The following is a 25,207-nucleotide window of genomic DNA, read 5'->3' as shown; positions in this document are numbered from 1 at the left end:
ACAGAAACGGTTCCTGCCTTGTTGTAAGTCGATAAGTGAGGAAACACGAATTTGCACAAAGGATATGATTAGGTGGATTTCAGACATGTCGATATCTCCCATAGAAGTATATGGCACGTATAGTCAGTATACGCCAGAAATGCAGAGGAAAGTGATACAGGTAATGGTAGAATACCTGCAGGATGAATGTATAAAAAGAAAGATTTGTTGTCCCACAGAATTATTGAATATCTACAAGAGAGCTTTGTCGTCTAACAGTCCTTCAGCTGCTTTTGCGCTCGATTTAGCTCTGTTGCTCATTAAGCGCTCTGAGTTTCCTATCTCTCAGTTGCCTATGAGAGAGGTTCCGCTGACATTTGTTCAGAAAGTCGAGATTCCAGCTAATCTTGCAGCAGGTACTGCTGCTCAGGATATTCCTGCACATTATGTTTCGCAGTTTGTTCACGTCCCGTTCTCAAGACAGGAAGTGAACACCATTAAACAATCCATTCCCGATATTTGAAAGAATCCGACAGGGTTCTATAAAGAGATGGAATCTGTCTTGCAGTCATCAGTATTTACTCTGAGCGATATAGATTTGTTATTTCCCGTGCTCCTACCTGTTGATTTGTGGAAACAGATTAGGACTGTTGACGATGTACCAGGGTTAGGGGACACAGGGGTTAATATAGTTCGACAAGATAGAGAAAGGCCAGCTGGCGAGAGACCGCCACGGGTAATACTGATTTTGCCTGATAGAATAGTCACAAAACTAAAAGCCATAATTCTTGAAAGAAAGATTATTTGGGACAAACTTACTGCTTGTGTCCAAGGGAAATCTGAGGGTGCTACCGAATTCTTTAATCGGTTCGAACAAGTGTTCACAGATTACAGTGGACAAGATTTGAGCACAGAGTCTGGAAAATTACTTTTTGTAGACAAGTTTGTGCGTGGATTGTTGCCTGACATCCAGTCGCAAATTATGTCTTCGGAGAGCACCTGGCAAGCTAAGTCTCAGTCTGAAGCATTGCATATGGCTCAGTACTATGAGAACCGAGTTAATAATGAGAAAGAAAGAATCAAAAAGAGAAAGGGAGACCTGAAAACTAAAGTTCTATTAGAACAAATTGTTAGAGGCCCTAGAGGGGGTACTTCACAATTTAGGGGACAGTATGCTCCACAGGGAAATGTGCTGTTGGTTCCTGTAAGCGTGAACCAGTGTGCTTATTGCAGACAAGAGGTTCATTGGCGTGCACAATGCCCGATCCTCCAGCAGAGGTAGAAGAACGCATTTGGTAACATGGGGCAGAGGGTCCTGGTAGAAGCCAGTTTTCTCAAAATTTGCAACCTGTTTTGCAGGATAATCAGGCACCGAGTGTGGATAATAGAAACATTTTTGACCACCCTTCTGCTGCATATCTCTCTGAAGAACTTCCTTTTGATGACATTCTGTTTCGCTAGAATTGCCCGGAGAAGGGTTTGGAACCAATGCCTATTCCCGTTAATCAGCAAGGCCCCTACGTTGAAATGATAGTGGGAAATAGGAACCATCTATTCTTGATAGATACAAGAGCACAGAAGTGTTCCATTGACCATTCACGGGTTCCAAACATTCCACTGTCATGGCAAACCAATGTTTCTGTAGGGTTTTCTGGTACGCCAGTAGTCTGTCTGGTTTTTTCACCATTACCGATTACTTTGGGTCCATTCACGGACCACTGTCCATTTCTTTTGACTACGAACTGTGGAGAGGATTTGTTGGGGTTGAATCTGTTGAAAGAATTAAATGCGGCAATTCATTTTTGTTTGGATGGAGTGCGTTTGAAAATTTCACCACAGCAACTTTCTGTCTCTCAGTTCTTGACTAGACCTTTGCCGCTGGAATTTAGTGTTGTTCTGGAGTGTTTATGGATAATTGATGACAATGATGTCGGTGTTCTACAAATTGAGCCTGTTAAGATCATTTGAAACATGGAGTAAAGTTGCCACGTATTCCTCAGTATAAGATTTCAGTTGATGGTGAGCAAGCTTTGAAATGCATAGTCTCCGATTTTGTACATCGTGGAGTAATTGAGGAAATTGCAGCTAGTTTGTGCAATAGTCCGATTTTGCCTGTGTACAAAAAAGGTGATAATGCAATTGCTTTTAGTTTCATCATTGATTTACGTGCCATCAACAAGATTGTTGCTCCACAATTTCCTACTGGGCCTGATGTGACGACAATATTAACCATGATTCCGGCTTCTGCTACTCACTTTAGTGTTGTAGACCTTAAGAATGCTTTCTTTAGCATTCCTATACACAAGGATAGCAGATATCTGTTTGTGTTCACCTTAGGGGGGCGCTCGTTTACATTTACCCGTGCCCCACAAGGTTACACGGAAAGTCCAAGTATCTATAGTAGGGCTTTGAAAGAGCAGCTTGATACACTCGAGTTGCCCACCACTTGTACACTGCTTCAATATGTAGATGATCTACTTTTAGCTGCTGACTCAGAGAGTGCCTGTAAAGAGGGCACCTTGTTGTTGCCTATTCACCTAGCAAAACATGGACACAAAGCTTCACTCAAAACGTTTCAGTAGTGTCGACAGGAGGTCGCCTATTTAGGCTATCTCCTGTCAAAGGAGGGAAGAAGGTTGATGCCTGAGCGGATAAAAATCATTTCTAGCATGTCTGTCCCAAATACACAGAAGGAAGTCAGAGCCTTGATAGGAATGGCTTCTTACTGTAAACAGTGGATCCCGAACTTCTCGTTAATGATTAAACCAATGTTGGCTTTGACAAAGAAGGGCATTTCTTCACCATTACCGTGGAACTTGGAACACCAGCAAGCGTTTGATCTGCTCAAGACTGCACTGTGTTCAGCACCAGTTTTGGGCACACCAAATTATGAAAAGGCCTTCGTGTTGTATGTGCATGAAAGTGATGGATGTGCTTTGGCTGTATTAATGCAGGAACATGGAGTGAAGAATAGGCTGTGCGGCTACTTTTCTTCTGCCCTTGATCCTGTTGCATGCGCTTTGCCAAGATGTTTGAGAGCTGTCGCTGCTGCTGCTGCGTCTGTAATACAGAGTGAGTGTATGGTCCTAGGCCATGCTTTAACCCTGATGGTATTTCACTCCGTAGATGTTCTATTAAACAGAACACAAACGCAACACCTCACCTCCGCACGATTAACGAGATACGAATTGATCTTGTTTGCTCCGCACATTAAAATTCAGAGGTGTTGCGTCCCGAATCCGGCTGAACTTTTACCTTTCCTGCAAGGTACTGCTTGCAGTGACGAAGCGTCACATGACTGCCTTTACACCACAGAGCAAGAGACTAAAGGCAGAATCGATTTGAAAGACACTCCTCCACAAGGGGAGCTGTTTTGTGATGGCTCCAGTTTCAAACTTCCTGGATGGTACATCCACGGCTGCTTATGCAATCACCACATTAAGCACAGTTGTGGAGACCAAAAGAATCATGCATAACTCTGCGCAGGCTGCAGAGATTATAGCATTGACCCGAGCTTGTGAACTTTCCGAAGGGCTTAGAGTAAATATATATATTGATAGTCAGTATGCTTTTGTGGTGGATCACAACTTCGGTAGACTTTGGGCAGAACGAGGTTTCTTGACCTCACATGGAACTAAGATCCAGTACGGCTCCTTGATAGTACGGTTACTCTCAGCGCTGCACTCCCTACTCAGTTAGCAATCATGAAATGCGCAGCGCATCAGAAAATCATAGATGATGTGGGAAAAGGGAACGCTATCGCTGACCAGATAGCCAAGCAGACTGCCACTGATCTCTATTCAGAAATGTATACTTCAAGGGAAGCCACAAATGTTTGTACTTTGGCTGAGGGTATCGAATCTGTAAAGAGTATTCAAGCTGATGCCACATTAGAGGAATCTAAGAAATGGGCTGAGGGTTTGGCAAGATTGGATGATGATGGATGTTGGGTGGACAAGTTAGAAGGAAAATGGATGCTGCCAGATTCGTACATTACAATGTTGGTCGCTATGGCTCATGGCCCCACCCACATCTGTGCACGAAAGGTTTCCATAATGTTACAAAACGTCTGGTTGAATGATAAAATCTCCAAAGTAGCTGAACGTTTTGTTCAGAGTTGTATGATTTGCCTACAGCATAATATGGGATAGGGCACATCGACTTCAAGGGGTAGTTTTGGTCCACCTTCTGCCCCCTTTGAGGTCATACATTTTGATTTCATTGAAATGGAGCATTGTAATAACTATAAGTATGTATTAGTTGTTATCTGCGCCTTTAGTAAATGGGTTAAAGCCTTTCCTGTTAAAGATGCCACAGCAATGATAACGGTGAAGACCATGCTTAAGGAATATTTTCCTAGGTTTGGTTTGCCAAGGGTCATCTGGTCGGACAATAGTCCACATTTTATCGCTGCTGTAATTCTGCAGATATGCGCGGGATTACAGATCGTTAAACGGTTCCATTCGGCCAGACATGCTCAGAGTGCTGGTTTGGTAGAGAGACATAACGGCATCATAATGAACAAGCTCGCTAAGACGTGTGCCGGCACCAAATTGAAGTGGCCGGATGCCTTACCGATCGTGTTGTTATCAATGAGAACGACCCCACAGACCAAGACTGGGCTCTCCCCATTTGAGGTGGTAATGGGAAGGCCAGCTAATATTTGGAACCTGTCTAAGCCTAGATCGTTGCACAGCATTGAACATGTACTTCTTTCCGACTACTGTGGCCAGTTAACTAAAAATCTGTATTTGATTTATCAACAGGTGCGAGAAGCCCTTCCTGTAAAATATGAGGGCCCAGGTCGGAGTGGGTGCTCATCAAAGCATTTGAAAGAGCATCCTGCCGCGCACCGTGTTGGTGGGGCCCGCTTCAAGTTCTATTGGCCACGCAGACCGCAGTACGAGTGTCAGGGTGAAAGCATTGGATCCACGCGTCACATATCAAGAGGATTCCCTTCCCTTTGCCACACGATACGGAAGACACAGAAATCCTTACCAGCGCTGCTCCCAACGATCACGTAGCATCGAGCAGCATCGAGAGTGCTTTGGAGACTCTCCCTGAGCTTGTGGGGCCTGGGGAAACAGCCGCTTTATCTCCACACTCTCCTACAGATCCTTTTTTGTCATTGTTAGGGTCTGTCATGGATCCGCCACTTCCATCAGGAAGCAACGACACGTTGTTCGCAGATCATGCAGTACCAGGAGTCACAAGGTACGATCTGTGTCCATCGAGCTAGACTTACTGCACGGTTTAGCTGTGCCATCAGGAAAAATCATCGGAGGGCTTGTCTTTTGGCCCCTGTTCCTTTTTGTACGTAAGGAATTCTGTTGGCTGGGGTTAGGGAAGGACTAAGAAAACGCGCCATCAGGATATAGCCAGCAAACAAACTCTGGAGTATTCGTTTGAAGAAACAATGCCTGCAACCGCTCCCACTCGTACGGAACAAATAAGAGACTGTATGCCAAATTGCAACAATGAACAATTGAATGCGTGGTCCCCGAAAACGTATTGTTGCCTTGTGATTATGTTAACCAGCTTCACAATAGTAATTGTCTTAGGATTTTGGTATTTGGAGGAAGTACATCCGCTTGAAATTCTTTTGCCCCTGAACATGTATCTACTGCTTCTACACCTTTCGTGCATCTGCACACTCTATCTCCTAGAGACTCTTAGCACAGACAGAGATACCACAGTAACACTTTATTACTCATCATAAATGCCACACATGCCATTTTTAATGAATCTAATTGTTGGGTCTGCTCGCATTTACCACAACACAGAGACAAGGGGTTGGGCTGGTATATTCATCCTTTACCTTTGACTACTGCATGCTATGCTTCTTTGAGGGCACTATTCTTTGGCCGATGGAACGATAGCATCTCGGGGAACTTTGATGGAACTAATTTTTAATGATTTTGAGAAACAAGTTCTAACGCCCCTGGGATGCTCACTCTTTGCGAATAGGAGCAAGCTTAATGTTGCTTCTATTAGGCCTTCTGATAGACTGTCTGGTCCTTTTCAATCTATGATCTCTTTCAAGATGACTCCTATAACCAATAGGGATGCCACGCCACCTTCCTATACTGTTAACCACAGCCCGATTCAGTTTCTTTCTGCATACAGAGGAATGGTACTCAGTCAATGGGTGATGTCAAGGGTTGCACCAACGTTGCAAACTTGACCAGTGAGGACAGACCTTTGTATGTAGGTGAACCTGTCTACTTTGCTTGCAGTAATAAAGCTTTCCCATGGTTACCTAGGGATTGGCAGGGAACCTGTTATTTAGGAATTCTGTTACCCGGGGCATTCATAGCAAGCACCATAGAAATCTTTAAGGCTCGTCCAAGGCGGGACGAGAATGGCGATACTTCAGCACAAGTTCTGGGTGACATAGGGAAATCCTTTGTAGCTTTTTGGGGGCAAATATTAAATTCTGAGGATATCAGAAGACTAGCGAGAGTACTGGAGAGGACCATCAACCGGACCACTGACATACTCTATAACATGACTTTAGAACAGAAAGCGATAAGGTTAGTGGCACTTCAGAACCGGATGGCCTTAGACGTCATCCTGGATGAGTGTGGTGGAGTATGTAAATTAGTGGGGTCGGCTTGCTGCATTTTCGTGCCAGATTCTTCCCCAACCATCTTTAAGGTAATACAAAATCTGCACGTCCTTAGTTCAGAAGTGCACGTTCCCGAGGAAAACTGGGATCTTAGCGCTTGGTTCTGGGACTTCTCACGGTCTTGGGGATGGAAGCTACTTTCAGTCTTGCTGATCATTTTGGGTATTCTGTTGTTTTTCTGTTGCTGTATACAGTGTCTTCCTGGCATATGTTCGGTGTTAGGAGGATGTTGGCACAAGCAATGGGAACATTGGGACAAAAGGTACGCGCCCCAGAGAAAATGACAAATGAATTTGTGTTGAAAGAAATATCTGTTTCTGACCTTATGGCGATCGATATCTCTGATGATTGTGATTCAGGGTGTATGGACATTGAGACGTGGAGTTACTCGTAAAGTGACTAGAAGTAGTTTAGCGCTTGGCTTAGGCCAAAAGGAGGGTTTGTTAAACGGGAAATCCTATTGTACCTCCTTTCTAATGTATATTGGCCTAAGTTCCGATTTTAGATTGAGTTCACCGCCATTTTGGGATCATCCGCCATTTTGATTTCTGTTCAAATGTAACCCTGTGTTCTAAAATGGTGGGTTGTGTTTCCAACTTGTAACCGAGCTTTCCTGACCCTTGCACCTTAGCTAATGTTTAGACTGTCCGCGGGCCGAATGTTTAGACTGGGTAAAGAGACCTTATCCCATTTTGTGGTTTTAGGATTGTCTGCACCAATAAGCCTCATCCGCGAACATACATCGAAAACTATGTAATGCAAATATCAAATGTGGACACTGGCTGAACTGCATTCTGAAGGGACATGTGCTAAGGCTTACTGCTAAACCTGGGAATTCACTGTTGCCATCGTAACTTGTTTGTACGTAAACTGAATGTAATCCGTTTGCATATTGTGTTTGGTGTATTTCCTTTTGATGGTACTCAGCCTCGATATTTCCTCTTGCTTTTACAACTTTACAAAGACTTTGTCGATGTATGACTTCAAAGTATAAATCATCCAGTACAGTGTTGATGGCAAAACAATCTATCACACTGTCGACAACGCTTCTGTCAATGGTTTGCTTGACCACGACGATGGCCATCTCGTCCATGACTACCTCATTGCTGACTTCCCTAATGACAGCTACGGGTTCATCAACAACAGACTCGATGATGATCAGAGACCCTTCAAGTCCACTCAGTAGAAGGCTCCATCAAAGACTCTGTTTGGCGAGGTCCATGAAGAGGGCATGTTCTACGTCTGTAACCACACTTTCAGCACCCTCTCCTACCACATGAGCTTGCCAAAAGCATGGTGTGCTTACTCTACGTCCATATGTCCCACCCATTTTTCCAGAACCTGATGCCATTCCTCCAGAGGACATGGTGGGGCATCAAATTATTTCTGATATTAACAGCCCAGAGGGAGTCTTTTCGGAAGATGTGGAGGAGTAACTAGACAGCTAGCCAATTCAGTCTCTTAACCCCAATGCACCACCTCAGCACTCAGTACAGTCAGACATGCCTGAAGCAACCACCTCTCTAACCTCTTCCTGAGGCACACTACTTGACAGAGGACAGTTTACATACACTGAAATCTCTGATCACGGGGCTGCATACTAGGGTACCGATCCTTCCTGGGAGGCCAGAGTTCCGACATGATATATTGCCACATTGTTCCACTGTGGTTGTAAAGAATGCCCTATTCAAGACCGGTTGACCCTTGCCGACATTGGCCAGAGACATTTTAACTATTGATTCACATGCAGACATTGATTCTGAAGACTAGCTTCCGGTGCACACTGGCCTTGGGCTGTCCTACTCTACTGGTGACTGTGACAATCTGGTGCCAATCAAAGGGAAGCCTCTAGAGTGGCCCTCTATGGATTCCCTGCCTGATGAAAATAGGGCATTTCACTCCACAATAGCCAAGGTGGCATGCATATTTGATTTGCTACCAACAGAACAAAGGAAGGAGGACTTCTTCTACCAGCGTCGGGAGGAATCCCGTAAGATAATCCTATCCATTTCTATTCTTGATTACAGTTTGGTAGCCATGAAGACTCCCTACACAGCCAAGGCCATATGGGATTGTTTGGTTAAAAGATATAGGGCACCAGAGATGCCACTAAATGTCTGCATACACAAATCCAGCCTTGGTAGTCTCTGTGCTGGTGAGGAGGTGGTCCCCCAACAGCTCTTCCCTGTGCGCTGTTCCCAGGACAAGGAGGATAAACAGCTGGATACATTGGGCAAACAAGTAATAACCACAGAGGCAACCATAATCAAGGTAACAAATTCTATGGACATTCGTGTAGCAACAATAAGGACCTTTGGTAAAAGTTAGGTCTTCTCTTGGAGTTCTTGCCGGACAATAAAAGGCAGGAAGCAATGCCCCTCCTCAGGGAAGGAGAAGCTGCATCCAACCACACCATTTCAGTGGTTGTGGACATCACCGATGTAGCATTCAGACAGATTGGTAATGTAGCAGTGCTTAAGTACCAAGTCTGTCTAATCCACTCCTTTCAGACTTGTTGTCCAAACCAAAGTAGTCGATATGCCCCTTAATGGGGATGACTTTAAGGAAACAAGGTGAATGATACAATGTTAGCGATCAGGATGCACACAGAGACTGCATGATTCCTGGGTACCCTCCAGTATCACAGGCCTTTAAGTCCTTTTGTTCAAGGCAATGTTTCTCTGGAACCGGCACTGATTTCTGTACATCTTACCACTCCCATTCCTACATGGTCACCTCTAATTCCATGGGTGAGCTGTACAATACGCAGTCCCAACCCTATCAAAGCAACAGATGGTGTGGCACCTCTCATCCAAGGGCTCAGTCTGCCAGGCACGCCTGGCATCTTCGGTAAGTCTCCCCACTCTTCCGCACCCTACTGGGGTGGCACCTTTCATCAGACCTCCATCAACGGAAGCATGTCACTAAAGATCAATGGGTACTTTCCTTAATGTTCTATGGCCACACATTGGAATTTGTCTGCAAACCACAAATTGCCCCCATGTCTCACAGACTGGAAAACTGTCTGGACATTCTTCTACAGGAAGTCAAAGCGCTTCTGCACAAACACGCCATAGAGTGGGATCCACAAGGTTAGCTAAATGAAGGAGTCTACTCTGGTTATTTTCTAATTCGCAAGTAGCCTGAGATTGGCAGCCCATCGTCGGCCTTCAATTTCTTCACACATTTCTACAGTCATGTAATTCCAGATAGTAACTCCGCAAAGGATTCTGAGCCATAGTCAAAAGAAATACCTCCTCTCGTCCCGAGACATTGAGGATGAATACTTCTTCATCCCAAAATACCCAAAACACTGCAATGTCTTAGACTTTGTGGTATCGGGACTTCACAACACTATGAGACCAGAGGGTTATTTAATGGGTTATTTAATGACCTCGTATGGCAATCCCTCTATAGGATATTATCCTTATAAATACACACATGCGATACGGTCTAGTTGTTTCAGTAGAACCCACGTGTTAAAGTAACAAGGGCCCTGTTTTCATAGAAAAAATGTGTTAATTCACAATGGGATAATTCAATTAGCACTAATCCACCATGCAAACATAGCAGCAATTTCTCTTAATTTGTCAGCAAACAGATATTGAAACATTACAATGCTGGTCCACAACTACATACATTGTAATTGTATTTAACACGAGCGGGCATCAGCTCCAAACAACAATCTATATGAAAGTGCTAGTGCTTCCAATATAAAGTGCAATTCTTTAAACTAAAAATAGTTTTACCTCATTCTCAGACACCAATTCTACCATTCAAACCACATTCACTCTACATGTTTAATTCCTCTATATACCATAAAACATTGCTAGGAATTTCTTCAGGGGTATGCTGATTCCCACTTTTCTTTGAAACTGTTTACATCGGCTGGGGACTGTACCATACCTCTCAACTCACACGCTTTTGGCGAGCATCACCCACCACTTAGGCAGCTCCGTCACCCGCCAAGCTCCCTACACGCCCATAGCAATCAATGGTCTTTCATCCGCCAAATGCAAAATCGGTTGTTTTCACCCGCCCAAGGGCCATGAAAGGTTGAGAGCTATGGATGCACTCTGTTACAGCTTCAAAGCAACCGCTTCTTCTGATTTGTTCAGTCCCTATATACGATAGGGTCATCCTTAACATCACTTGTTCTCCTGAAACGGCATATTATGGATAGTAATTCTCATGTTACCATTTGTCAATAAATGTAACAGGTTATTCCTCATTATTCAAAAATCAGATGACCTCTGACTGAACGAAAGCACTACACCGTTCTAAAGCTTAATTTCACTTCTCTCATAATTTGTATTAATTTAATTCCTTTCCATGCAGCAAGACTTGTACAACAAGCTAATTACAAATGCAAATGTCACCAGTTCTATTCTCTTCAAGACCGAGGTCCTGCATTGTTGCGTCACTGCCTCAATCTCACCAAAATAAATGATATTCACCTGTAATTCACTTTGCATGTTTACAGCAGAGACTTCAACGGTTCTTATTCACTCAAATCTGTCGTTGATGCAAAACACATGGGGGCCTTATATACCCGTTTGTTAATGGACAATCATCGTTCCTGCTCTCTCAATGCGCACATTTAATAATGTTATCACTAGTTTACCTAATTTAGCCTCCTACGGAGAGTGCGATTACGCACGTTGTTTCTTGCTATGCTCGATTTCCTGATGTTATTTCACAGGTACACTACTCGGATAACCTACAACATGATAGTGCATTATTATTTATTTTTTATTTTATTTTACATCCATTAATGGACATTCACTCTCTGGAGTCGCAGGTATAAAGTTGCACTAAGCTCCGGCCCTTTACCTTGTCGAGTTTCTTGCAAACGTAAAAAAATTCACTTGTTCAGGATTGCAGGCCAGCTTCACTCCACGGTTTCTTTCATCCGCGTTATACTCGACTCTGAGTGTCTATGTCTGAAAAAAACGCAAGGACAACAAAGTCGTCCCTTTTATTGCGCGTTTGTTAGGAAAATTCTTCTTCTGCACGTTCTCATGTGTATCAATTTACCAGCCGGCCTAATTTCACACCATATACGCTTCCTCTGACCTCTCGGTATCTCGCGTTCTAATCAGATGGTCCCTTTTCTGTGTTTACCCATGTTTTACACATCTCCGGCCATCACCTCATGCTCAGCGCGACTAGACGTCATCTTGCATCCCTTATTGGCGACTTCTCAGTCACAGTCCTGTTTCCATATCGGACATCAAGCGGCACTTCCAAACTCCTATTGTGAAAAGCCTATGCTATACTGTGGGCCTCATCTCGCTCATCCCAGTGGTGTTAAAAACGTGAACAGTTATGTATGGCATATTCATTTGGTTATTGACTTACCAAAATGAATGTCATGATCGTTACCACACTTGCGTAGTTATGTATGCTTGCACTTCCAATACCCCACAGTGTTTTACTGATGGTTTAGCATATCCGATGCTTACTTCAGTCATGTGCTGCACGGCACGCATTACTGCGACACACTTGATTTCGTTGTTATTGCCATTAGTATTAAAACCATTAAATGTGTTCATTCAAACCCTTCTCAACACTTAGGGTCAAGAAGATGAGTTCCTGTTCCTTCTTCAACAACCTTTTATCACACATGGTATTGTTCCCTGTCCTCAATTGGTAAAGGACTGACAACTTTAGATCCTCTACAGTGTGTATGAATTCAATCCAATGGGCTACCAGAGGTGCATTGTGTACTCGTTTTCTGATACAGCTCTTTTGTTCTGTGACCATGATTTTTATTTTTCTCTGTGTTTTTCCTGTATAATTTGTTGCAAGGGTACCCAATTGCATACAGTGCCATTTTGGAATTGTGCTATCGGGACATCATTAATAGTACAGGGTGATTCCCTTTAACCTGAAATCCAGAGTTTTCAATAAGTGCTTGGCTCTGGTAGCTGCTCATTTATTTATAATTCGTTTTTTATATAGCACTTTGATGTAAAGCACTTTACATAGGATATATTTACATATATTACTATTATTACCCAATCAAAATGGTTACTTATTTATCATCCTTAGAAGGATGAAAGGCTGAGTTGGCCTTGCCGGGATTTGGACCTGCAACCTGCAGATCAAACACAGATCACAGCAACGAGCATGTAACACACTGAGCCATTTTACTGGCTATGGAGAAAAGGGTTTCAGATCTACCTGTATCTCAATAAATGGCTAATCCAGCACTCTCTCTGTGAAAGGGAAAGTTCCATACCCAGCTTTTGGGGTAATATCTGACAATGTTAGCCTTCTCTACAACCTACAGTAACTCTTTGAAAGTTCAATTGACGGACATGTTTTTTCTGGTAGCATCCCTGGACACTATGATCTTGCTAGGAGGGCCCTCTCAAGAACACATACACAGTTTAAGCGAAAAGGTGCAAGCGCTGAAAACAAGGGATGCCACTATCATCAGTGTGTTCAGGGTTCTTCTGGGCACACTCTGATCATGGATGTCACTGGTAAGCAACTTCAGGCTTTTCATGTGTCCACTGCAAGAGTTTCTCGACACCAGGTGTTATGAAGTGTGGAGGACAAAATCCACCTTGCGTCGTCCTTGGGCATCAGCTTATATAGTAGGACGTGGAAAGCAACCTGATGAAGGATGTACTGGTTAGGAACCGCAAACGGAAGTTACTATAGCAATTAATGCTTTGACGGAAGGATGGGGATCCACTTGGGAGACCTGCAAGGAAAAGGGATTAGTCTATGGCCGAAAAGCAATGGGCCTCATTACGAGTTTGGAGGTAGCCATGGTGCTATTAGCGCCATGCTGCCTCCAAAATTGTGTTCGGGTTCCCTGAATGGGGAAATACCGGGCAATTCTGACTTTGGAGGGCCTGGTATTTCCTCCTTTCCTCCTTCAGGGAACCCGGACCCGGTCCTTCCCCATTCCCATTCGAGCCCTCATAGAGCTCAATGGGAATGGATATGGAGCTAATAACGGGCCTGTTATTAGCTCCTTGGTCCCCTCGCGGGACCCGGACAGGACGTCTGGTTTTACCTCGTAATAGGGTGGAATGGGTTTACCGGCACCGGCACCATTACCGGTGCCGGTAAACCCATTCCGTAAGGGTCGTAATGAGGCCCAACGTATATCAATTTGCTGTAACTCAGGAAAGTCTTTTAGGCACGCACTAAAGTCATTCCTACCACACGTCAAGGCGAAGCTGGTGAAAGTTGTCACAAACAACACCACGCCAATCTTCTTCATCAAGAAGCAGGGAGGTACATGATCACAAGGGCACTCCATGGAATCACTATGGCCATGAGTGCATCAGCAGGGGATGTTTCTTGTCCACTGGCGTCTTCTGGGAATCATCAACTCCATTGCAGGCTTTCTGAGCAGGCAGCGTCAATCCTGCCACGGGTGGGAGCGAACCCATCCCCATGTGGACCACCGTAACCAAGTCCAGGGTTGGCTGGAAATAGTCCTGTTTGTCATCATGGAAAACCTCAAGTGCGAGTTGTTCACCAGCAGATTCGCACGGCAAGGCAGCCCTGGGGAGGTTTTCTCTCTCTCATGGGCCAACAAGTTCTTTCATGCATTTCTGCTTTCCTGCTGCTTTCAGGTTTGCTGAAGACAGTAAGGATTCATGCAGACTGATCTTGATTGCTCCACATGGCCCAGACAGTACTGGTTCTTACACCTGCTGTTCCTGTCTCACGCATAGAAGATTGCCTTCCTGCAGACCTTCGATCTATTGTCAAAGGAAGCAGGCATGGTGCTGCACCATGACCTATCATCCCTCACCCTCAATGCTTTGCTACTGAACACATGAAGTTCAGTCGTGTTGATATGCCTTCAGTGTGTAGGCAAATCCTACTGAGAGACAGAATTCCTTCCACTATAAGATGCTACGACAAAAATGTGAAAAGTTGAACAGCCTGGTGTGCAGGCCAACACATCGTTCCAATCGAATATCAAGCTTCCCATTTGCTGTCCTATTTACTCCATCTGGAAAAGAGTGTCTTTGCACATTCCTCTATCAATGTCCATCTGGCAGCTAATTCACACTGCACCGGACTCTGGGTGCAACGTCCTTGTGTTCTAAAAAGTTAATAACGGGATAAATGGAGGTTTATTCAGGATATTTCCACAGGTACAAAGGTTGCTTTATTATGGTAGCTTGATACAGTCCTTGCAAGGTTGATGAGCCAAATGTTTGACCCAATGAACATGGCAGACATCAAGTATATCAACTGGAAAACTGCATTGTTAGTCGCTGTCACCTGGGTAAGAAGAGTTACCCGGCTGCAGGCTCTATCCATACAAGACCTCTTCCTTGTATTCCACAAAAACAAGATTATTTAAAAAACGTATTCCATGTTTATGCCCAATGGTTCCTCCATCTTTTCACCTCAATGACCAGTGGCTCTTCTGACTTTCTTCAATACTTCATCTACTGCTGCCGAGATCTCTCTGAATTCTCTGTTTGCCCAAAGTGTGCTTAAGTACTACCTCGACCACACCCAGTCGTTCTGCCAGTCCAACCAACAGTTTTTTACATTTGGCCGGAGTTGATCTGGAAAAGGCGTCTCTAAGGAGGGCATTGCTAGCTGCTGTTCACTTGCATTTCCTATTGACACACAATAGCTGGAGGGCTGCTCCCTGACAAGCCAAGGGGAATTCTTAAAGGGTGATATCTCCCACAGCTGCCTTCCTGTTGGGCTTGCCCCTCCATGAGTGCTGCAGAGCAGCTACATTGAGAATCCTGCAAACCTTCATAAGGTCCTACTGCATCAGCAGGAACATGTCAGATGAGTCGAGGGTCCGGCAGGCAGTTTTACACAGCCTGTACACATGGGGTGAGCCTCTTTTAGTTTCTCCTCTTTGTTTAGTGTTGTATTTCTAATTGCTTTTCAATCTCTTGAACAGCATGTGAATTTATGAAAAATCGAATTCCGGAGCAGGAAAAAGTTACCTGGAACTGTTTTTTCAGCATTGATATCATTCACAGATTCACAGGGACCCTACCTCCAACCTTGCAAGAGGCACCAATTGATATGCTGTCCGTGCATTAAGGTAATCTGAAGTTGGCCTCCAGGGGAAGAGTTAAGGGAAGGGTGCCTATTAGCTTCAGGGCAAATGAATCAAAAATGACTCTGATAGAATGCAGTTCATTGCTTCTACAATGCACACAATATTTATATACCAAGGATTCCCAGCATGACGACAGGAAATATTCAACAGCATGTGAATCTATGAACGCCACCAATGCTGGAGAACCACAGTTACAAGTAAGTAACTTCTTCTTTATGTGGGAAGTGGCAGAGTTCATGACTCGACAAGAATGGCTCAGCACTATCAAGGGGCTCCAAAATACATTCACACTTGTGGAGGAACTACTTTTGTTTCTGAATCGTAAGTGACAAAGGTGGGACGTGGGCTTCACCATATATAAGTTTTCTCTGCTGAAGCCCTGCTCTGCACAAGGGACAATCTTTTATCAGCTTGGTGTGAGAACTTGGACATCCTTGAAGAAAAAACACAGATTGTCAGAGTTGGGTGCGCAGGCAAAGTAATTGCCAGTTCAGTGTGTGGCATGGGGTACAATAGACTGATGCAAAGCAAACTATCATGATCGCTGCCAGGTTCTCGTTGCTTAAAGCTAATCCCAGAAGCAGTGCAGTAAAGGGCTCCAAGGTCAAAGAGGCAAGCAGAAGGGGCTCGAGTAGACGTAAAGCTTTTGACTCCCTCGCCAAGCTTAGGCCATCGGGGGTGTGTTAAAGGCCATATCATTCGTCATTAGGTGTTCACGTTGCTCCGGCCTGGTTCTGTTTTCCATTCCATCCGTGTTCAACACTGTATCTTTATTTCAGTATGCCATCATGTAAAGATTTGACAGGAACCTTCCTGATAAAAATCAGCATGCCAACCACTTGCTGGCTGTATCGAGTGTCCCTACTTTAAGGAAGGCATGGTATCAACAATAAGACAGACACAAGTGACCACAGTACGAGGGTGTTTATTGAACTTCAACAAGGGTATGATACATGCCTATCTAATCCTAAATCTACAAATGGGATCAAGCTACTACCATCAAATAATAATATTGCAGCTCTAGTGGAGTCTCGTCAAAATAAAAGGGCCCATACTAAAAAAACTATTGCCAATCCTTACCTCTAAATACAAATTGTGTGGGTAGTGTTTCTAAAACAGAAAGAAGTGTTCACAAAAATGATATGTCAGGATGTTCAGGCCGTTGGCCTCCCTTCCCCATGTTTTCAGCACAGGACAAGGCCAGTCACTGGAGTATAGCACACTCTCGGGCTTCTTCGTCATGAGGATACAGTTCCATTACCAGCATCAGGGCCTTCCGTGCAAAAGTCTCTTTACTTATCAAAGTCTCTTTTTTCAGAGGGCCTGATTTACCAAAACAAACAAAAAGTTCCTTTCCTCTTACAAGTATTCAATTCTGCTGATTCACTCTTCCCCTAGGATCTCACTCAGCCAGGCTCAGATCCCTTACTCGTTACTTTGGCAGTTCAGCAAACGAGGCTGGATGGATGGCAGCAGGCTGGCCTACACGGCGGCTCAGGGTCAAGAATCGTCTCTGTGCTGTTGGCAGATCTGGAACACTGGTCAAGGCATCTCGGACGGCTTTAGTGACTGCAGCGCAGGTCTCCCTTGAGGTTTGTGGTGAGAACCGACTTCTGTCTCCTTCAAATCACATACTTCGTCCCTCTGAAATGGGTCCGTTCTGCAGTGGTTGCTTACAGAACATAGTGGACCCAGACATGCCATTCACTGTTCTCCGTAAGAGAGGTGGGAACTGACTTCAAGTTGACACCTTGCATATCCAAGAGGTGTTACTCCTGCATTCCTCTTGTCCATTATGCGTTCAAGCTTGACACAGGCCTGTCCCAATTCACTCATAAACAAACAGGAAAAAACTGCTGCTGCTTGTTGGTACCAAAACTTTAGTGATTCAAAACCAAAACTGTATCAACCAATATTTTAAATAATGATTTAATCAAACCAAGGTACTTAGATGCCAGACAAGACACAAAAAACCAAGAGCTAGTATGCATGAAAAATTAAAATGTATGTTTTACTGGTAATTTGCATGAAAGTCAAAAAAGTATATGTAGCAGAACATTATAAAGCAGTGCAAATCAGAATTATACGACTTAAATGCTGTACACAATAAACATGGTTCTGTAGGTATACAGTATTGTTGTGTATTATGATAACCTACATAAGAAAAAAGAATGAGGGGTGAAAAATTAGATAAGTTGTGAAGGATATAGGAGGCACAGTGCTATTAGTATGCACTGCCACCACAGTCTAGACAATAGAAGGCAGATCCATGGAGCCTTTGATATTTTTATTGGGCTTCTAATGGCCGGAGGAAGGTGTCACCTTCCCCCTTCTTGAGATGTTTTGATGTACCCATGGCTGCCACATTTCAACTGAACATGACAGGAGAGGACTGTGCCTGTAAGCTGTGTCCCCCCGGAGTACACGTGACAAAGCTTTTGTCGTGCAGTGAGCAGGGAAAATGTGTGCAGAATAGCCTCACTCATTTTCAGAGCTTGATCTCCCATCATTCGTTTTCATTTCCAAAAAATCTAAAAAAGCCCAGGCGAGCGCACACGACCTGTGCGGATGGACGAATTCCTCACAACAATCTTTACTGGGACCGGTGTCTGAAGCTTTGTGAGAGGAGGCAACATCTCGGCTGAAAGTGAGGCAAGGAGCTCCGTCCATCTGCTGTACCTGGTGAGTGGGTTTGATACATGGGTACCCAGGCCCTACATTAAAATATTCTGTATCTGGGGCAAACTCAAAGATACCACGATAATTAAATGTAAACGTAGTCGCTCACAAACAATGAGTCTAAGCACTGGGACCAGGGATTTCAAGTGTTTGCCATCCAAAAAAAAACAACTTTTCATGCTTTGTCATCTGAAAGAAATGTGTACTGCGCATTAGTGCTATCCCAGAGCTGACTCCGTGACAAGACAAACATTCGAAACCTATAAACAAAGTAGGGGCTGTGCCACATATGAAAGATATTACAGCAGAGTTCGACGTCATATGTTATTATCGGTATTTCATCAAAATTCTCACATACAACTTACTGTATCAAAGAGTTTTTAAATTGTATTTTCCTATTAAAAACATTTGAAAATCAGGGCCGTGTGCTAAACCAAACTGTGCACCCTCGACACGCTGCCTGTACTGCGTCAATACATGTCCGCCCACACAACCTGCCTGTACTGTGCCCAAAAGAGTTGCCCAAATACACCTCTCTCCTGCACCAAAATGTGCATGCACTAAAGACGTCGTTATTGCACCGAAATGTGCAAATCCAACATGGCATGTGTTGCATACAGATGCTCAAACCCTTATTGACTGTGCGGTGTCCTGAACTTGCAAGCCCCATACGCTGGCAGTGCTTCCCTAATCATGCAAGCCAACACATGCTTGTATGTGCCCAGAGTGTTCATGCCTAGGCAAATATTGCTAGCAATACGCATGTCCACACATAAAGCCTGTACGTCACCAAAATATGAATATCTGACATATTGTTTGAAGTACATTGCTCATGCCATGCATCTCCACTCACAATGCGTGCACTGCCCCAAAATCTGCATGTGCATGCACGTGCCTTACTGCTTGTTTTACACTCGATTGTGCATGTCAACACATACTAATGCTATTGCTGCGCCCCAATTCCAGGTCCAAACAGAGATGCACAAACACACTGTCCCACGCCAGAATGTGCATGCGCTAAATAAAGATATGCATTCTGTGCTCAGGTTGAAATCACAATACACACAGTGGCTGCGTAGTGCCCGCTGCGCGTAGCAGCACCGCGTTAGGTTCTCGGTAGATATCTGTCCAAAGCAGGAGAGCTGGCGAGGATCACTCTAAAATGAGAATGCACTCAGCTCTGTACAGTGAGTGGATACACCGCCATGGTATGCTCTGCACACCGGGGCCTGGCAATTAGCACCTGCGCTTTAATTCAGTTTACAGAAATGGATTGGAGCCAAAGAAGCATCAATCCTGCGGAATTCCACAGCAATAACACAGAATGAAACCGGGCGACATGCAGCAAATATACTCCGCTGATTGGACGCCCGTCCCTACCTACTCTGATCAGTAGAAAAGCCACAATGCACGACTTCAGGATTACACATTCCCCTGCAGCAATAGAACACACACTAGTCACGAGCACTGACACAAACAGTCCACGTGTCTGTGTTACACGCATAAGCATTCCCGCTACACTGGGGTGACCAGCTTTGCAAGTTAAAAAACCGGGACAACCATTGCTTTAAGTGGGCCGGGGCCAGCCGGGTCACGGCAGTCTCCAAAAAGTGGGGCTGACCCGGGGCGCTGCCAGGGCCCCCCAGTCCCATTATCCCACAGCGGTTGCAGCCATGACGGGAGCTGTGCCTGCCATTTTAATGTCAGGCAAGCTGACAGAGGTGCCAGCCAGCCACAGCAATTCTGTGGCTGGCTGGCACTTCTGTTAGTCACTGTAACTTACTCTTGTGACCCCAAGAGGAAGTTATGGTCCCTTTGTTTGCCCTCCCCAAGTCACTGATCCTCAGTGAAGGGGGGGGGGGAGGACTCCGTGATCTAATCTGCAGATTAGATCACGGAGCTCCCGGGTTCACAGAGGATCAAAGACGCCTCAGGCTCTGTGAACTTCAGAGCACAGATCACAGAGCCTGAGAAGTCTTTGTCCATTGGCAAAGCTTTTTAAAAGATGCATTGAATTGTGTGCGTTTCAAGCCATCTTTTATAAACATATAAATGTGTTACATATTTCTGTGTTTATAAAAGATGGCTCGAAAAGTACACCAACCATAGTAAGGTAAGCACACAAGAGTGACTATCTTACTATGGTTTGTGAAATTTCAAGCCGCCTTTTATAAACATAGAAATATGTAACACATTTCCATGTTTATAAAAGATGGCTTGAAAAGTACCCAATTCAAGCCATCTTTTATAAAGCTTTGTCAATGGACAAAGACACCTCGGGTTTTGTCCGCCCTCAAAGCTTTATGAAAGATGGATTGAATTGTGTGCGTTTCAAGCCATCTTTTATAAACATATAAATGTGTTACATATTTCTGTGTTTATAAAAGATGGCTCGAAAAGTACACCAACCATAGTAAGGTAAGCACACAAGAGTGACTATCTTACTATGGTTTGTGAAATTTCAAGCCGCCTTTTATAAACATAGAAATATGTAACATTGTTATGTTTATAAAAGATGGCTTGAAAAGTACACAAACCATAGAAAGTTACGCATACAAATATATGCATGCTTACATACATTTATATATTTGTTTGCGCACCTTGCTATGTTTTGTTCACTTTTTAGGCCACGCCCACCATGGAAGCCACATCCCAAATGAGGGCCCCCTCAATCTCTTACCCCACTTAAAGCACTGGGGACAGCCACAAACATACAAGAATGACTACCACAATAGGCCCTCCTGCCCCCCTTCATCACCTATGTGCACGTCATTTTTCCAGGACTGAACTTCTATCCTGCAAATGAACTGTGAAGTTTTGATTTTTAATGTAAATACCTCATTAACAAAGGAGCGTTTGCTTTGATTAATATTACATGCTTTCAAATCTGTTTGGTTTCCTTGTCAGTTTGTGTTGCTCGAGCTGGTAATGTGTATGGTGGCTACTGAAAGGTTGGGGGTTCAAGCCTAGCCTGGAAGGTCAGAAAAACAGAATGTAACATGTAAACTATTCTGATGTTTGCTTGCTTTGTAACAGTTGCCCACTATCAATATTCAATTGTTTAATACTGGTAACATTCCCTTTGTCCAAAAACCGCGACAGGGACTTTATCTTTTCGTAAAAAACCGGGACGTGGTTTTGAAATGAAAAACACCCTCGGGACGGGGGACAGAGGGCCTAATTGCGGCACTGTCCCGGCAAAACCGACGTCTGGTCACCCTACGCTAAACTAGATGTAGGGTGCCTTGATTCACAGAGTGTTTTTTAATGGGATTGCGTAATTATAAAACGCTTCAGTGAATCAGGTCCATACCCCACTAGGTGTCCTGCGAGCCACAGTGCCTTATTCACAAAGTGTTTGTCAATGGGATGCACCAATTGAAAAACGCTTTGTGAATCAGGGCCACAGTCTCCCCCTGGCGTCCGTAGACATTTCCCCGGGCCTTGCAGGCAGGATTGGGTGGAGGGAGTTCACCAGTGAATGCCCGTGATTTCAGCGCAGGCGCCTTCCACGTGGCAGGCAACCCTGGGTCCAGAACACTAAAATACAATGGCACATTACAAACAGCCTCGAGTTATTTGACTCTGGTGTCCTTACTTTGCAGGAAATTGACGTATTTCGGAAATGCCAAGTCTGAAATGAATTTAAAACACACACTTCTGAGGAGGAGAAATCAAACACGCGTATCCTTGCAACTACGGACGCACGCCTGCTTTACTCTGATGTAATGTATTGTTACATTCCAATCCAGGCCGAAATAACCAATTCCATATTTAAATGCTTTTGTGAAATTAAAACTGAAAATACACGCATTGGCGTGCAAACATGGACTCAAGCGGACTGAAAATGCAAAGGGACTTTCACCAGAATAATGAAATCAGTCCACAAAGCCGTGTCAGGGCAGACAAGGGTGCATGCATTTACTGTCATGAAGAGGGAGAAAGTACGCATTGCGAAATCAGAAATATCTTTCTGACCAGTTCATTGTTAGCCTACACAGAGGAAGTAATCAAGATGCTTTCCAGGCCTTACAGTTCAGGCAACACCACAGACAGAGGGTCACTCCGTCACACAATCTTTCTGCCTGGGATCTGTGTGGAAAGGCCAGATGACACCAGTGGGCAGCACCGAGCGCTTACGAAGTGGGAGCAAATAGCGCTGTGCTCCGCAGAGCGGGCGCAAGGGTATGGCAGCCCGAATGCTGTGAAAAAGAGTGAAACAAGTTCTCTGCCCCCACCAACCCACTCTACCCTCTCTCTTTACTGCCATGCACCCCACCCGCTTTTGCCCTACCCCATACACCCAACCCATCCCCTCTTTATCTTCTCAACCCTACCCCTCTCTCTACTCCACTATGCACCCTTCTCCCTCCCTCTAGCCCCACCCACCCTACACCCTTTATTCCCACCCACCCACGCCCACCCTCCCTTTCAATTCCCCTTTCCACCCACCTTACTCGCTCGCCCTACCCCCTCTCATCCTTCCTCTCACACTCTCGCTTTATTTGTTATCCTCTCACTCTCACCCTTTATAGCACATATTTCCTCTTGCTCATCATCGGCACCCTCTATCAATGGCTTTCTCACTATCTCTATTCCCCATCTCATTCTAGTGCACACCTGCACCCCTTATCACATCCTCCTTTCAAACTTTTCCCTCTCCTCTTTGCACCCTGGTGCATATCAATGCAAAACACAAGGAACAGCCGTCAAAGCCAACATTGGAAAACGCTTTGTGAATAAGGGCACAAAACTATTGGCATTGCCAATGCTTGTTTAAGCTTGCATTCGACATTCAAGGGAGGGGGCAAGAGGGTGAGGGTGCTACAGTTACACTGTTTTTGTTTAACATATTTCTATGAGGATTTATATATTTGCCAAGCTGTTTTCTTTGGATTTCTGCACTTCTAAATACATTTTTGTAATACAGATTATTCTTCTTTTTTAAAAAAACTTTTTTTTATTTTTTACATGGCACGCTTCACGAATTTGCGTGTCATCCTTGCACAGGAGCCATGCTAATCTTCTCTGTATCGTTCCACTTTTAGGCCGTCATTACGACTTTGGCAGTAGCCGGGTGCCGCCAAAATCGGGTCCGGGTTCCCAGAATGGGGAATTACCAGGCCATTCCGAGTTCGGAGGGCCCGGTAATTCCTTCCTTCAGGAACCGAGGCCCGGACCTTCCCCATTTCAGCCCCGATATTGCTGAATGGGAGAGGGAGCAAACAACGGGCCGATTACGAGCGGCCCATTGTTTGCTCCCTCTTCCCCTTGCGGGACCTGCTCTGCACGTCTGGTAAAACCAGACGTGCAGAGCGGGTCCCACGAGGGGACCTCGTAATCAGGCGGTACAGGGTTGACGGCGCCGGTACCTTTACCGGCGCCGTTAACCCCTTACCGCCTGACTGCTGAAGCAAGCACATACAGATTATTCTTAAAAGCCAAAACATTAACACATTCTACTACCCACTTCTTTTGAGAAAATATGCAGTTGCAGACTGGTCTCAAATTCCAGCTTCAGCACTTAGCTAAAGTGTGTGATCCTTGGCAAATAATTGTTATCTCACTGAGACTTAATTTTTGAAGAAAAATATTTTAGCCCTGTTTTTGCCCTGAAAAGATGATGTTCTGATAATTGTTTTTAATTATGAAAAGAAGCAGGAAAGTTTAAATGTACCCAGCTCGAAATAAATTAGAGATGCTAGTATTACGCTGTAATGGCTGCATTATTTTTGCCTGACTCCTTATGCAAAATGTTCGTTTGGCCTGTGGGTATATATAACCTAGAGGTGTCGTGAGGGCCGAGTTTATGGTACTCATAAGTGCTGCGAGGTGTGCGCACACCACTGGCCGCAGCAATCGCAGGGTTTTTGATTTTCAAATGTAGGCAGGTCTGGCTGACAGTCGTCATCTTCCTCAATTGGGTGCCAGCGACTGTAATTTCCAACATATGATCTATGAAACCACATATCATTACGTGGTGTGCGATTCTGTCGTAAAGGAGAAAGAAAGAAAGAAAAAGACCGAGAGCTGGCATTTGAGGAAAAGCATTACCGGGCCTCGGCTGCATTGAAGTCTAACTGGCGGAGCTGCAGAGCCCACACTCATCATGGACTAAAAATCCATCTCGGATAATTGACGTTTATTTGATTGAAACAGCAGGGTGCCCTCCATCACCGAGGGAGGAGGCCATATGGAAGAACAGTGTGAGCGCGGATAATGTTTGTCTGCTGAGTGCGTCAGTGTGTTTGGAGATTATTCACAGGGCTCTGGGGATTCGTCTGTGGTAATTCCGCAGCCAAATTAGAAGCAGATTAATTGCTCTAATCTAATGGAAAGACAATGTTTATCAAATTATTTCTCCTTTCGCCGCATGATGCTGCAGTGCCATCACTCTTTGGGCTTAAGAAAAAAGAGGGGAATGAAAAGGCTCTTTGTACAACATCTGTTCCCCAGCATTTTTTATCGCGCCGATTCCCGCCCAAACGAGTGGCTGCGGTTTATAACTGTGAAGTAATGAATGGACTTGAAGAAAAGTTCTTTTTAAAAAAATGTTTTTTTTTTTAACCAATGAATGGCCTTTCGGCGCCCCATGCAAGCAGTTCGCATTCGGTTATAATGCAGTTTCCTGGTAATGTGCCTGTGTGGCGGGAGGCAAAGCGGGGTGAAGAGCGCAAGCCTTCTCAGAGCATATAATAGAAGGCCACCCAAGCGCCCCATCCAGCTGAAGCAAAGTTGAATCTGAAAGGATGTCCTGTGGAGTTAGTCCCTCCTGGCAAAGTCAATGGAGTCCTGAAGTGCATTTCCGGCATTCAAGTGTGATCACGTTGCATTAGTTTGCTCAGCAA

General features: G+C 44.6%; 1 pseudogene; it reads right to left on the bottom strand.

The window, feature by feature from the left end:
* Positions 1-23,324: 23,324 nt before the first annotated feature.
* LOC138460440 (U6 spliceosomal RNA) lies at positions 23,325-23,421 on the bottom strand (annotated as a pseudogene).
* Between the last annotated feature and the right edge of the window lie 1,786 nt (positions 23,422-25,207).

Source organism: Ambystoma mexicanum, chromosome 4p, assembly GCF_040938575.1.
Source record: "Ambystoma mexicanum isolate Mex_15411 chromosome 4p, UKY_AmexF1_1, whole genome shotgun sequence".
NCBI classification, from domain to species: Eukaryota; Metazoa; Chordata; class Amphibia; order Caudata; family Ambystomatidae; genus Ambystoma; species Ambystoma mexicanum.
This window is presented reverse-complemented; position numbering and strand designations above follow the sequence as displayed.